General features: G+C 47.1%; 1 protein-coding gene across 1 annotated transcript in view; it reads left to right on the forward strand.

Moving 5' to 3' along the window:
* Window positions 1-12,500, forward strand: part of LOC134436636 (semaphorin-6C-like) — a 219,422-nt gene that overhangs the window by 48,411 nt on the left and 158,511 nt on the right. The window contains exon 3 of the mRNA XM_063185950.1: window positions 10,986-11,095. The gene's annotated coding sequence lies outside the window, so the exon portion shown is untranslated. The remainder of the gene's footprint in view (window positions 1-10,985; window positions 11,096-12,500) is intronic.

The raw sequence follows: 12,500 nt of genomic DNA on the forward strand, positions 1-12,500 counted from the left end.
CCGGCCGCCCGTCTTCTCGCCGTGCTAAACTGCACTTCTTGGCAACAGCAGGGGGTTCCCGGCTCCCGTAACGCAAATCCCTATTTAAGCCATCTGCTCAGGCACAGCTTGGCTTGCGCCAATATTAATTTCTTTTAACGGAATTTAATTTATTTAATCTTTTATAGAAAAAAAAACTAGCCCCATTAGTGGTATCTCACTGCCAGCAGAACGCAGATTTTTTTTTTCTCTGCTTTTATTTTTTTTTTCTTTTCTGAGGCAAATCTGAGGAATGAGCATGGCAAGCTCCGTGTTTCTGGAACGGATACATTTTTAAGCGGCTAAACTTCACTACTTGCCCCCCCAAGACACCAAGAGAAGTGCATCTGTCACGGCTGGCGCCTCTCAACAATAACATCCGAGCCAGTTCCAGTCACCTGAACTCTTCACCTGTTACCTGTCTGCAAGAGGACAACACCAATTAACTCGGGAGACGCCGTCCAACTCCAGACACCTTTTGGCAGCGGTGTACGTGTATTTAAACCAAAGCTCAATTACTACAACATTCCTTTACACGGACTTAGGAAAGTGCTCGATAATTAGCTTACAGTATATACGATCACAAAAAAAAAATCCCATTCACTGTCACTGAGGAGCCGTGAAGGACTGCATTCTAACTCAAGACGCCTTTTGACAACGCAATGTGTATTTAAACCAAAGCTCAATTACTACAACATTCCTCTACGCAGACTTTGGAAAGTGCTTGATAATTAGCTTACAGTATACGTCCACAAAGAAAATTCCATTCACTGTCATTGATGAGCTGTGAAGGACAGTAGCCCAACTCAAGACAACTTTTGGCAGCGGTGTAGGCCTACGTGTATTTAAACCAAAGCTCAATTACTTAACAACATTCCTCTACACAGACTTGCCTGATAATTAGCTTACAGTACACACTTCTACAAAAAAAGATCCCATTCACTTTCATTGAGGAGCTGTGAAGGACTGTCCTATCCTGTCCTGTGCTGGCTTTTAAAAAAATCCCCTGGGCTATACGGCTTACGAGCCCACTAATTACCCTGCTAGAGCACTGATTCAGCTGGGCTTAGGCCCTGTCTGGCGGGCCGCAGGGATGCCTCCTCCTCTTAGAGCTAAGACCTGTCACTCCCCTGGCCTCACCTGAACTGTGGTCGATGGAGACACACGCATATTCAGTTACTGAAAAGATACTCCGAAAGTGGCACCCTCTCTATGGCCTCTTGGAAGGGAGATCTCTGCTTGGCTGGGACAGAAATGTTATCAGTGAGCTAATATAGTGGCTTCTTATTTTTTCTGAAATGAAAGCCACTCCACTCCAGACACTTTGGTACTATTGTAAATGTTGCGGGGTTTTGAACGGCTAACTGTTTTTGTGAAGTGGGTTTTGTTATTTGTCCCTGCATTCTTGTTTCAAAATAAAGGCGGGTACTCAAAATGCCTCCTCCTCTTAGAGCTAAGACCTGTCACTCCCCTGGCCTCACCTGAACTGTGGTCGATGGAGACACACGCGCGAGAGAGAGACGCACGAGCACACATGCAACACACACAGAGACATGCACACACACACACACACACACACACACACACACACACACACACACACACACACACACACACACACACACACACACACACACACACACACACACACACACACAGAGATATGCACACATACAGACACACACACACAGATATGCATGCATACACATACACACACACGCACACACCTAGGCATGCACACACACACATGCACGTGTGCACACGCACCTATGTACACACACACACACCCATGTACACACACACAAAAGCGCACAAGGACACACACACATAAGACCACAAGAGCACACGTACACACACACACACACAAGTGCATGCTCACACGCACACGCACACGCACACGCACACGCACACACACACGCACACACACACACACACACACACACTACAATTCCGAGTAGTAGTCTTCTCTGGTCCTTCTTGCATGAGTGAGAATGGAATTGAGGTGGTGGAGCGGATCTCTTTCATCCCTCTCTCTTTTTCTCTCTATCTCTCTATCTAGTTTTTTTTCACACTATTTTCTCTTTCCCTCTGTCTTTTTTGGGGTGTCGTGCCAAGGCTTCCATGTTATCTGGTGTTATTGTGGTTTGTCTGTTTGTGTGTGTGTGTGTGTGTGTGTGTGTGTGTGTGTGTGTGTGTGTGTGTGTGTGTGTGTGTGTGTGTGTGTGTGTGTGTGTGTGTGTGTGTGTATGTGTGTGTGTGCGCGTGTGTGCTTGTATGCGTGTGTGTTTGTGTGTGTGTCCCATCTCACCCATATGAAGTTCTTACTGTGTTTGTGTGTAGCCCGTAACACCCATAGTTGTATCTCTCTATGTGCGTAGCTGATCTCACCCCTATAAACCCATCTCACCCACATATCCAGGGGTGTCTTATCTCTTTCTCAGAAGAGCGCACATCAAAACTGCACATCAGGTCTGCTGTGAGAGAAGAATGCGTGTCTTGCTGCATCCCAGCTTCTACCACAGAGTGCATATTTTTCTTGTTAAGGAAACACATTGAAGGTGCTTCAGAAGGGTGGGGAAAAAACATCCCTTGTGTACCACCCTGAACTCGGTCAGTGGTAGGATGGAAACGAGTGAAGCCACCAAAAGAAATAGAGAGATTCCTATTCTATGTCTGTCTATCTCCTTTCAGTGAAAGCACTGGGAAGTGTTTGTGTGCGTGTGTGTGTGTGTGTGGTTTTTCGATTTTGTAGCAGCTTTTCAACAGAGCAGAATCAGATTCTACCCATTCATTATTAGACAAGCATGGCGGTGAAAGCAGAGGCGTATTCAGTTTCTGAAAAGATACTCCGAAAGTGGCACCCTCTCTATGGCCTCTTGGTAGGGAGATCTCTGCTTGGCTGGGACAGAAATGTTATCAGTGAGCTAATATAGTGGCTTCTTATTTTTTCTGAAATGAAAGCCACTCCACTCCAGACACTTTGGTACTATTGTAAATGTTGCGGGGTTTTGAACGGCTAACTGTTTTTGTGAAGTGGGTTTTGTTATTTGTCCCTGCATTCTTGTTTCAAAATAAAGACTGGTATTCAAATTCATTCATTCATTCATTCATTCATTCATTCATTCATTCATTCTCTCTCTCTCTCTCTCTCTCTCTCTCTCTCTCTCTCTCTCTCTCTCTCTCTCTCTGTCTCTCTCTCTCTATATCTCTGTCTCTCTCTCTCTCTCTCTCTCTCTCTCTCTCTCTCTCTCTCTCTCTCTCTCTCTCTCTGTCTGTGTGTCAGAAATGTTATCAGTGAACGAATACAATCACTCCGTCTTTTCAGAAGTGCAAAGCTACTTCAGACACCTTTATACATTATACTGCTGCAGATTTAAGAGGATCCTTTTACAAAGACTTCCGAATGTTGGGGTAGGCTATTGGAATAACCTCACTGCAAGGTCTCTTCTTTGCTCTCTCTCTCTCTCTCTCTCTCTCTCTCTCTCTCTCTCTCTCTCTCTCTCTCTCTCTCTCTCTCTTTCTGAAGAGAGTAGATACAGTTGTTCCGTCTTCTTAGAAGTGAAAAGCTACTCCAGACACCTTTATATACTGCCGAAGATTTAAGACGAAGGATTTTTTTTGCCAAAGGATTATAAATGTTGGGGTTCTTTTGAAATGACGTCATGACAGGGGCTCTCTCTCCCTCCCTCCCTCTTTCTTTCTCTTCCCCTCTCTCTCTCTCTCTCTCTCTCTCTCTCTCTCTCTCTCTCTCTCTCTCTCTCTCTCTCTCTCTCTCACACACACACTTGCTCGCTCTCTCATCTCCTCTCTCTGTTAGGTGGAAACTGATATCTAAAATCGTATTCATACGGTATGTCTAATGGGATTTTTATAGGATTTTTTTTAGCTAAATGGGATTTTCCAGAGGGCACAGAGAGGAATCAATAACAAGGTGTGAAAGCTACATAATTCGCTTCAAGTTTCAATTGGGGGCCTTGTGGGTGCCCTGTAATCTCTTCCAAACCGACAGTAAAAGGTGTCTCCAGTGCGCCTACCAGAGTAAGTACAGGAGAGTGTGTTGTGGGGAATAGTTTTAGGGCCTAATTACACAGCGTATTGACCGCTCTTCTCCTGCTTTGTGCTGTCATTAGCTATGACCTTTTTTACATGACATTACTGTGCAGTGCGCTCATCTTACACCCTTATATCCAGGGTTGTGGTCAGTGGTGTAGTGGGCATTTTTAAAGTGGGGGTACGCAATTTTTAACGTCATCAAATAATTAGGCAACTTATCATGTCAAGCCCCCCAACTGTCCTTAATCTACCGTCATAGCTTCTCCGTTTTCATCTGTTTGGTCAATCACCTGCAATACTGCTATGTGATCATTCCTTTTTGTATTCAAACATGGCAGAGGATTTTTTTTTTTAATCTCACTTGAGGAGAAGTGGGTGGACTGCGTACCCCCACGTACCGCGCCCACTACACCCCTGGTTGTGCTGGTTGTCATTGGGTAACTTCACTGCATTCAACAGAGTAGCCAACTGGGGACCCGTTTCTTAAAAGCGTTGTTGCTAGCCAGTTAGCAACTTAGTAGGTTGCCAATGGGAAATTGCATTGCAACCAAGTAAGTTGCGAAGTTAGTAAACAACCATGCTGTCGAGAAATGCACCCTTGTTTAGCAACTATGGTTTCGTGAGTGAGTGTGTGTGTGTGTGTGTGTGTGTGTGTGTGTGTTTGTGTGTGTGTGCTAAAGAGAGACAGGGTTTTTTGTCTTCGCCTCACATTCTTCCTAATGGTAAGGGATTTGAACTGGTAACCATGTGATCCAGTGGCAGGATATATGAGACATCTCTTAGAACTACTAACTTGGCAACCTGCTAGGTCCTGGCAAGAAACGTACATACGCCTTACCAACTGTGGCAGCCTGTGTGTGTGTTGTGTTGTGTTGTGTTGTGTTGTGTTGCGTTGCGTTGCGTTGCGTTGCGTTGCGCTGTGCTGTGTTGTGTTGTGTTGTGTTGTGTTGTGTTGTGTTGTGTTGTGTTGTGTTGTGTTGTGTTGTGTTGTGTTGTGTTGCGTTGCGTTGCGTTGCGGTGCGGTGTGTTGTGTTGTGTTGTGTTGCGTTGTGTTGCCGCGTATTGTGTTGTGGTGTGAGCGTGTGTGCGTGCACACGTGTGTGTGCACATGCATGCATATATGTAGGTGTGTGTCTCCACGGTCCACAGGTCTGTCTCGGGATATTGTCACGATGCGCTGCGCTCGGTGGCCAACAGACAGGCTTGCTTGAGATAAGGGGCTGTGTGATGCTGACTTGTAAAGGGATCATGCTCTCTCCTGTGGGGCCGCGGGAAATTGGTGCTCATGAATCTGACAAAGAAGAAAGGGAAAGAGAGAGAGAATGTGTGTATATGTGTGTGAGAGACAGAGCGGGTGGTAGGGGGCAGGAGAGAGAGAGGGAGACACACAGAGAGAGAGAGAGAGAGAGAGAGAGAGAGAGAGAGAGAGAGAGAGAGAGAGAGAGAGAGAGAGAGAGAGAGAGAGAGAGAGAGAGAGAGAGAGAGAGAGAGAGAGAGAGGGCAAGGCAGAGCCCGAGAGAGACGGGGAGACTGAGAGACAGGAAGATGGAGGCAATGAGCAAGACAGAGAGGCAGAGGGAGAGAGAGAAGGAGGCTGAGAGAGAGAGAGAGAGAGAGAGAGAGAGAGAGGGAGAGAGAGAGAGAAAAAACTGTTGCTGGTTTTCTTTCATGCAGTGCATGGTTCGCGCTATCACAGTGTGTGCGAGAAAGGCTTTGTTGGCGCTTCTGTGAGGACGAATCCTCACCTCCCTCCCTCCCTCCCTCCTTCTCTCACATACCAGACTCTGTGTAGTAGGACGATGGGCACACACCCCTGCAGCTTCCAATTTAGCTGGGATGTTTCAGTCAGAAGTGGTTGTACCTACGTGTTTGGATGTGTGCGTGTGTGCGCGCGTGTGTGTGTGTCTGTGTGTCTGTGTGTGTCTGTGTGTGTGTGTCTGCCTGTCTGTCTGTCTGTCTGTTGGTCTGTCTGACATTATTTTCTCTGTCGTTTCATCTCTCTACCTTTCTTCCTTTCTGTCTGTCTGTCTGTCTGTCTGTCTGTCTGTCTGTCTGTCTGTCTGTCTGTCTGTCTGTCTGTCTGCAACAATCGGTACCCACCCTTTACTGCCAAAACAGCACAGAGAAGAAAGCCCTAGTGTTCTGGACATTCCTTTGAATTCTGTTGAATTCCTTTGGCGCGCGCACACACACACACACACACACACACACACACACACACACACACACACACACACACACACACACACACACACACACACACACACACACACACACACACACACACACACACACACACACACACACACACACACACACACACACGTACACTCACACACATTCCGGAGGGGGAGTGGGGAATGTTGCCTGTCAGGAGTCTCTGTGTGTGTGTGTGTGTGTGGCAATCAACATGTTTGGGGGCAGCTCAGCCCAGCTTAGCTAGCTTACCTGTGCTGAATACCTGGAGGGCAGGGGTACAGCTGTAATGGGGGCAAGCAGGGCATTTACCCCTGGGCCCAGGGCCTGTCTGTATTGCTGGTCGTGGGGGCTGTGATGGAGGGTTGTGGTGGGTGTGCTCTGACTGTCATGCCAACGAGCCTGGGTCCTTGGTTTAGCGTTCAGAGCCCCAGTGTGGTACCTCAGAAAGTTGACGTCCCGGTACAAGTCCTGGCAAGGAAACTCTACTGTTCTTTGCTGCAGGGAACCTTTATTGGCTGCCATAATAGCAAGTCTGCCCTTACCAAACTGTGGACATGTATTTACTTCACACATTTGATAGTACTCATGTTGTTGTGATTGTCGTCAAAATGTAGGCTACATAATCCTTTGAATCCAGGCACAATGACCTTGCACTTCATAGGTTGTTGTAGTCTATAAATCTTACATTCAAAAGTGTGATAAACCATCATAGAACTACTTGTAAGCATTGTACATGTGCTTGGCATTCATTGGATTACGCACTGCATTCGCCGTGAGTAATTTGTATAAACTTTGAGGGAACCCAACTTTTTGACGTCCGTCAAAAGTCCTAGTCGCTGTACCGCCATCCCAGCAGCCTTTGCGAGGACGTCGCCTTATTCTATTGAAAATGAATTGAATGCATTTGCGTCCACATAGTCGCTGCAAAAATGTGAGCAGGGCCTCAAGTGTTTTGCCCTGGGAACATGTGTTTAATTGTTCTGCCGCTGCTTGAGGATGCCTCGCTGATTTAACACCTAGGCTCAAAGTGTCACTGCTCTGTTGTCCAAACACAGAAACCAGAAAGTGGAAAAGCGTGTTGAGCTGTCTCTGTCTCTGTTTCTCTCTCCCACGCACACACACACGCACACACACACGCACACACACACACACACACACACACACACACACACACACACACACACACACACACACACACACACACACACACACACACACACACACACACACACATACACACACACACACACACACACACACACACACACACACACACACACACACACACACACACACACACACACACACACACACACACACACACAGAGGAGGGAGAGAGAGAGAGAGAGAGAGAGAGACAGAGACAGAGACAGAGACACACACACATGCTCAATCGGCAGGAGGGAGGCAGGCAGCTACAGATGTGTGGTTTCTGTAAACATCCCCATTAGCCCCTGGGCCACCCCGTGTCAAGCTCTCCGTTGACTCAAAGTTGACCTCTGACCCCAGCAGAGATTTTAAGCAAATCTTCAGGCATTCCTCTTTAACACCAGGGAGGCGTCTGGGGTTGGACTGCCCTCAACAGGAGATGATATGGGCCTCAGCAGACCTGTATAATGAGGTGGAGATTGGCCTGAGCCACGGAGAGAGAGAGAGAGAGAGAGAGAGAGAGAGAGAGAGAGAGAGAGAGAGAGAGAGAGAGAGAGAGAGAGAGAGAGAGAGAGAGAGAGAGAGAGAGGTTGCACTGGTGGACTGACCGATATGAGAGATACTCTTGGAAGAGGGTGAATGAGAAAGAGGAAGAGAGTGGATGGTAGAGAGGGGAAGAGAGAAGGAGGGAAAGAATGAAGAAAGTCTAAGAGTGTGATTGCACTGGCTGAGTGAATGAAAGATATGTAAAGAGGGTGAATGGGAGGAAGGATGAGAGCCAGAAATAGGGTGGGAGAGAGAGAGAGAGAGAGAGAGAGAGAGAGAGAGAGAGAGAGAGAGAGAGAGAGAGAGAGAGAGAGAGAGAGAGAGAGGTTGCACTGGTGGACTGACCGATATGAGAGATACTCTTGGAAGAGGGTGAATGAGAAAGAGAGATGGTAGAGAGCGGATGGTAGAGAGGGGAAGAGAGAAGGAGGGAATGAAAGAATGAAGAAAGTCTAAGAGTGTGATTGCACTGGCTGAGTGAATGAAAGATATGTAAAGAGGGTGAATGGGAGGAAGGATGAGAGCCAGAAATAGGGTGGGAGAGAGGGAAAGAGAGAGAGAGAGAGAGAGAGAGAGAGAGAGAGAGAGAGAGAGAGAGGGAAAGAGAGAGAGAGAGAGAGAGAGAGAGAGAGAGAGAGAGAGAGAGAGAGAGAGAGAGAGAGAGAGAGAGAGAGAGAGAGAGAGAGAGAGAGAGAGAAAGCTGGCATGCAGATGAGCCAGATCATAAGCTGCGGTAAGCACTGTTGGTTTTATTTATTCATCAGATGTTAAAAGATGTAAAGTCACGCCAGAAAAAAAAAAACACAAATTGGCGTCTTTTATTACAAACCGGCTCGTCAGCTGCGGGATCTGAGGCGGGAGATCAGAGAGGGGGTCTGAGGGACGCCGTGTTTATGTCTGTTACGCAGGCAGAGGAGGAATCTGACGGAAGGAGGTGGGAGATATGAGAAAGCGCAGAGAGAGGCAGAGAGAGAGACAGGGAGATGGGGGGGGAGAGACAGAGAGAGCAGGAAGGGAGCTACAGAGCTGGAGGAGAAAGGAATGGAGAATGTAGAGACAGAGAGAGAGTGGAAGAGGGGAAATTTTGAGGGGGAGAGTGTGCAAGAGAGAAGGGTAGGGAAGAGAGAGAGAGAGATATGGGGTGAGGAATAGAGCGAGAGGGAGAGAGGGAGAGAGGGAGAGCGAGAGATGATGGAAGAGAGGAAGAGAGAGATATGGAGAGAGAGAGAGAGAAAGAAAGCAGCTCAAAATGAAAAAGGGAGAGAAGATAGGAGAGAAAGATGGAGAGAGAGAAAGATACAGAGAGCAAGGCAGACAGAGAGAGAGAGAGAGAGAGAGAGAGAGAGAGAGAGAGAGAGAGAGAGAGAGAGAGGTTTAGCCAAAAGTTTGAGAGTGGAGCTTATGAGTCAGAGGCAAGCTAGAATGCATTGGGGACAGAGACAGCAAAACGGACGAGAGGATTTACAAGGAGAGGGAGAGAGAGAGCGCAGAGAGGATATGTGTGTGTGTGTGTGAGAGAGAGAGAGAGAGAGAGAGAGAGAGAGAGAGAGAGAGAGAGAGAGAGAGAGAGAGAGAGAGAGAGAGAGAAGGGATGAGAAGAGGGGGTATTGACGGAGGGATGGAGAGATAGAGGGATGGAGCAGAAAAGGGGCTAAGAGCAGGATGTGTTGAGACAGGAAAAAAGGGGGGTGAAAAAAATAAAGTATGCCGTTTATGGCGGTAAGGGGACGAGTGCTGAGAAAAAAATCAACAGAAATCTTAAGACGGTCGGGTTTGGGAAAACACGCAGCTTCGGCTTCGAAAACCTCGACCTGATTACTCATTCATGCGTTCTGGCTTTTTACAGCCAACCACTTTTCAAAAATCAACACCCCCTCAGCCCATCAGCTCCCTTTTCACTCGTTCACTGTCATACGTGTGTATGCAACATGACATATTTGTGTCATGAAAACATGTCGCACGTTTTCGGAGGTGTGATATTTAGGCCTGTCACCATGGCGAGGGTTCGCACTTGGTGAGGGTGACAACAGCTAAAGAGGCCCCGCGTCTGATTAGCACATTGTCTTCTCTGTCTGTGGCTCTCTCGTCACACTAGAGCAGTGGTTCCCAACCTTTTTCTTCAGGGACCCATGTTTTTACTATTATAAGCTTTGGTGACCCAACCACGCGAGCGCCCGCACGAGAAGGAGTCACAAGATGCCCTCTGTTTCCTGCGAAAACTAATTTTAGTTATTTTATTCCTCAATTCGTCTTTGGTCAAATGTAGAATAAATGTTTAATGTAGCATTTGCAATTTGTTGCCTCTATGCATTTATTAGTAAAATGCTTTGTCTTTTATTCAACATGGGCTATATATATTTAAAATGAAACCCCTTAAAATCAAGAGGGCTCCGCGACCCCCTGTGGATCTTTGGCGACCCATAAGGTGGGTCCCGACCCATAGGTTGGGAACCACTGCACTAGAGGACATGCAAACAGACGTGTCTTTAGGGGAGGGTAAGGATGGAGAGAGACAATTCACATGAAGAAAGATTGAAAGATAGAAAGATATTTTGACCTTCATTTCAACATGTATAAGTTTTATGTTTTAAAGTTTCATTTCTGAGCATGAACACCTTTCATTTCTGAGCATGCCCCCATGTTTTTCCGGTTTGCAATCAATATGTCAGTATATTGTATGTCGAAATTGATAACCTCCTTGTACTCTATATTTTCTTTAAATCTTTGGCAACACTGATTATTTAGTTGTACCAGTAAAGTAGTATTTGCTTATCAATGTGAACACCAAAGTGCAAAAGATCTGATATTTATATGTTATGAAGCACATGTCACTTTGCATGGTTGTGTGTTCATCTGAGTTCATGCAGCTGTACATCTTTGTGTGCATATACATTTCGAATAAAATGTATTAAAATGTATTCATTATGCACATCACAATGTGATTTACGTCAATGGAGTTATACAATGAGGAGAGCGTTGATGCTATTCTGCACACTCAACAACTGCCCATGTTTTTCCAGGTGATTGTGGTGCATTGTGGGTATCCTTGGGACCTTAACGGACAGGATCCGGTGTTCTGTCGAAATGGGCTGCTACGTCGAAATCAGCTACCAGTAGCCTGCTAACTCAAGTAAGTCCAAACCCTATCCTAAGGGGTGCCACTGTAGTACTTTGTACCGGCTTTGTAGATCAGCTTGATGGGTAGGATATATCACACACACACACACGCACACGCACACGCACACGCACGCACGCACGCACGCACACGCATACGCATACGCACAACTTGATTGGTGTGGCTCGCTTACTCTCCCGATTGTACACAACAGGCCCCTTACCCCCACCACACACACGCACCCACGCACACACGCACACACACACACACACACACGTACACGCACGCACACTTTCACTGTGGCCCTCCCGCTCCTAAACAACAGGCACCATATACCATGACCGCCTTATAGTACCTCACTGTAACATGTTGTACAGGTTTTGCAGCTCAGCTTGACGGGCACAGTAGCCCAGTGTTTCTCAACCTTTTTTTAAGCGAGGCACCCTTTCAATTCATGAAAAATTTCAAGGCACCCCAAACCAACAAGCCGTAAAATGGCATCGCATCCAATACCACCACAAAAGCTTGGAAAAGTAACACATTTGGAGACGTCACACAACCTACATTCAAAGTTGCAGCTGACTGGGGCGACCTATATTTACTTAATTGTGTGTAAATGGCAGATGAAAGATTCCACTGACTAGCATTAACTTATCAATTTAGACAAATATGTATTACATAATTTATTTATCAGCCACGTTTCCGCGGCACCCCTGAGGGGGGCCCGCGGCACACCAGGGTGCCCCGGCACCCCTGTTGAGAAACACTGCAGTAGCCCATATCGACAGCATCAGGATCGGGCAAAACAGGAAGAGGGTGATGGGCACAGGCAGAGCAGGGCAGGACAGAGCAGGGCAGGACAGGGTAGGTCTAGTCAGGGCCTGTTTTGAAGGATATCCTGTGCTGTGTTGTGCTGTGCTGTTTGTGTGCGTGTGTGCGCGCGCGTGTGTGTGCGTGTGTGTGTGTGTGTGTGTGTGTGTGTGTGTGTGTGTGTGTGTGTGTGTGTGTGTGTGTGTGTGTGTGTGAGTGTGTGTGTGTGTGTGTGTGTGTGTGTGTGTGTGTGTGTGTGTGTGTGTGTGTGTGTCTGTGTACCTGCACGCGTGCATGCGTGCATGCGTGTGTGTTCGGAGGCAGGGGTCTCTATGTTTGCATGTGTGTACATACAAGCAAATGTGTGCTTGTGTGTGTGTGTGTTGTTGAGGATCTGTATGTGCATTATGTGTGTGCATGCATACGTGTGTGTGTGTGTGTGTGTGTGTGTGTGTGTGTGTGTGTGTGTGTGTGTGTGTGTGTGTGTGTGTGTGTGTGTGTGTGTGTGTGTGTGTGTGTGTGTGTGTGTGTGTGTGTGTGTGTGTGTGTGTGTGAGGACTCTGCGTGATAAGGCATTCAGACATCAGCACAATAAGGGGCATCCTCAGGG

This window comes from Engraulis encrasicolus, chromosome 20, assembly GCF_034702125.1.
Source record: "Engraulis encrasicolus isolate BLACKSEA-1 chromosome 20, IST_EnEncr_1.0, whole genome shotgun sequence".
In the NCBI taxonomy this organism is placed as follows: Eukaryota; Metazoa; Chordata; class Actinopteri; order Clupeiformes; family Engraulidae; genus Engraulis; species Engraulis encrasicolus.